The sequence below is a fragment of the Macadamia integrifolia genome, chromosome 11 (assembly GCF_013358625.1).
Source record: "Macadamia integrifolia cultivar HAES 741 chromosome 11, SCU_Mint_v3, whole genome shotgun sequence".
NCBI lineage: Eukaryota > Viridiplantae > Streptophyta > Magnoliopsida > Proteales > Proteaceae > Macadamia > Macadamia integrifolia.
This window is the reverse complement of record NC_056567.1, coordinates 32,930,886-32,934,632: the sequence shown is the minus strand read 5'-3', so window position 1 is coordinate 32,934,632 and position 3,747 is coordinate 32,930,886.

The following is a 3,747-nucleotide window of genomic DNA, read 5'->3' as shown; positions in this document are numbered from 1 at the left end:
TCAGGACTTGGACACCAGGGCCAACGCTATCTCAGCAGACTATGGCCGGCTTCGGAGGGAGGTACGGCTGGTGAACGCGAGGTTCGATTACTACGATCACCGCTTCGACGTCAACTCCAGGCCTCCAGCGAAAGTGGTGATCATCGACGACGATGACGACGACCAGTGAGGGCTTGGCTCGCCCACACTAGCTGTTTACCCATTTTCTCCTTTTTGTAGACATTGTATATTTATTTATTTGTTCTCATTTTTGTATCTGTATTGTAACTGGTTTCATTTATGGAATAATATATCTTTGAATAGTGGATTTTGTGGTGATTTCATATGTGGAGTACCCGTGTGGTTTTGTGGTGATGTGATTTTTCTTTCTGTGCTCTTTGTTATATTATTATCTGTTGTTTATCAGGTGTTTGTGTAAAATTTTTGAAAATCCCATTTTACGTCGTTATGCTGCCGAAATTTCGTCGAAATAGTACTCTATAGGTTACATCACCAACCTAATCCCCTTTTTATCTATACTCACGCATGCCATGAATGCAATATATAATGCAATCCCTTCTTATACTTTCTTTCTTTAGCTTTTAATCTTTAAAGCTTTTATATTAACCCAACCCCATTTTCCTATTATAGAGTCTACGGGATTCTAATGGTATGCTGTGAGTGGAGCAGAGCATCACGCTTTGATACCACCGTTTGTCACACCCCGTTCACACTGAACCGGAGCGGTGACCGAGTTAACACCGGTTAACCCAAACCTGCCAGGATCATCAGATACTGTATTCCACCACAGCATACACACACTAACACAAGTTCATCAGATCAGCGGAAGACTAAGTTTTACCTGTGAATAAATCTCATATACTTGATACCCGAATTGTGATACAATAAATATATACATTTGGGCCCGAAGGCATGATATATATACACAAAAAGAATAAAATTCAAATATCAAGTATATACAGGAAATCATCAAAAACCATCAGAGTACACAGCTCGGCTCGGTTTCAAGGCTGGAGCTCAGCTCGGCATCAGGGGTTGTGCCCAGCTCGGCATCACATAGAAGAGCTCAGCTCGGCCTCAGAAGTGGAGATCAGCACGGCCTCCAGGGTGGAGCTCAGCTCGGCCTCAGAACTGCTGTCCTGCAGCACAGCTCTCGCACGAGCAGTCTACGCCGTGCTCAAACTCCTCAGGAGTCCACCAGTCCTCTTCAGAAAACTCGACTGTGGGACCCACCCCCTGCTCCTCAGATGTATGACCTGCAAAATCATCTAAAAAGGGGGTGCACACGTGGGATGAGCTCACTAGCCCAGTAAGTAGAGAGGTGGACCACACACAACAGTCCACACATCACAACACATCATATGCACTACATGTCATGCTATTCATTTTAATTCACATCCACCTAAACAACAGTACTAAGTCTTTGGTTTAAGTGCTACTACAACCACAGTGCGCGTATACTCCGGGTACGAGCCGCGAACTCCCTCCCGCGATACGCCCATAGGGCTGTTAGAGAAGGCCCACCGTGAGTACTCGGAAAAGTAAAGACAATGCCGTCCACCAGCTCTCAACAGAAATGTAAATAACTGAAATAAAGGTGCTGACTACAGCAATTTAAAAGCAGTACGATTGGCCCTCTTGAATGTACCACCGGGGTTGCCGACTGTCCTACATGACTCGCCGGGCGTAATGCCTAACCGCCACAGTGTCCGACAACCGCAACCCCTGCTTCCCCCCAAATGGCAACCCAACACCTTAACCCCTGTTGGGAAGGGTCGTAGCACGGGATGGTGAGAATCCTTATACCGCATGCTCCTATATGACAATAGTACGACTGCATAGTGCCTCCGTGTCCCATACCACGGGCCACCAATGCATTCGTTTCCAAGCCGACCACGGCATCTAGTCTATCCATGCATTATGCTCCATGATGTCCACATTCAACATACAACATCTCATTCAATTGGCATTTGAAAATTAAACATAGCATATATGCACATCAATGTGTGGAATGACTAATCTATATAGCATATTCGTGATGACATGGCTAGATTAGATATAGTTATATGAAATGCCAAACAAATGCCTTAAAACAAGGCCAAACGTCCTCTCTCCACTTACTTGTTGCGTACAAGGATTCCCCTTCGGTACGGGTGAGATCCGGAGCGAATCGGGTAGGATTTGGTGAACCTAACATAATTGAGCGGGGTTAGTACTTCACCATTTTAGAATCAAAATTAATGAAATCTGACATCAAAATCGTGTTTAGAATGTCAAAAGAAGGTCACACGTCCGATTTGGGTTCGATCGGACATAAGGATCACCTTCGGGGCCACACAGGTGGGACAGACAGGTGGGCTATCTACCCACCGGTTTTACCCACCGGTGGGTAGGGGCCCGCTGGTGGTACCCACCGGTTTGTACCCGCCGGTTGGGCCAGGGACCCTTTACTAAGATCGGCTGGTAGGTACCCGCTGGTTATACCCGCCGGTTAGGCCTGAAGGCCCCCTGCCTTCTCAGGTGGGTACCCGCCGGTTGTACCCACCGGTTTTGGCGGGAAAGACTCTATTTCTTCCCCATTTTCTCCATTCTTTGGGGAATCAAATGGGGCTTTTCCCCACCCATTCTTCACACCTTCAAGGTCCTATAGGATGGTTCTAACCTAGATCTAGGTTAGATTCAAGTGAGGGAAAGCCATCCTACCTCCTTTGCTCAAGAATGACTTCAAACCCTCCAAATCACTTCAACCCACAATGCTTCTTCTACCTTGTCAATATCTCTTCAAATCCTTCAAGATCAACACATAAATCATCTATTAAGCTTTAGATTCATCATTTCAAATGGTATTTACAAGATCTCAAGAACCCATACTCGAATCAAGGGTTTAAAGCTTGGGTATGGTGAATGTTCATAAAACCCAACTTTTCTTACCTCCAACTGTAGATCTAGAGTTGAAGATTACTCTCCCGGCACCGGAATGGCAAGATCGAGCTTCGGCGCCACTGAAATCCTTCCTTTCTTCCTCTTCCTTCTTCTTCCCTTTCTTTTCTCTCTCCTCTTACTTTTCTCACCAAACGTACGAGGGTAATAAATGGAAAGAAAAGAAATCATAAAGCTTTATATACTATTCCTACTTAAGTGAATAGTGTTGGATGGGTCACTCAGGTGGGTGGGTGTACTCACCTGTTATACCCGCCTGAGAGCCAAAACTTGGGATTTTGACCGGGTTCGGACCTCGGCGCGAACCCCACCCCAAGCATACGATGTAGCATACGTATATACCTTAAAATACAGATATAATACCTGTTTTATCCGTACATAGCCTTATGGTAGGTGCACGTACACGGTTTGGGCACTCCCGTCTCTTCTGGCACTGGCTCGGACTTGTCGGGCCAGCCGGTGTTTAAGGTCACCCGTGCCATCATAGCCCATAAGGAACCCGCTCTAATATCCTCTGGCTCGATTCCTGCATGGTTAAACCGGTTCAATCACGAAATCAGACCGGGTTTAAGAAGCGGGGTATTACATAGAGTACCTGCTATGACATCTTGGCTTGCTTCAACCTCTTCAGCTGATAATGCATACATTCTTCCTTGAGACGGACCACCTTGAGTCAAAGCAAGCCTATATGTAGGAGGCTGACTCTGTGCCATAGCTGGCTTGTATGGGTAATACTTTACAAAATGCCCAAGTGATTGGCAAACATAACATCTATTTTGGGAGGCCTGCAATGGTACTGGTGCACTT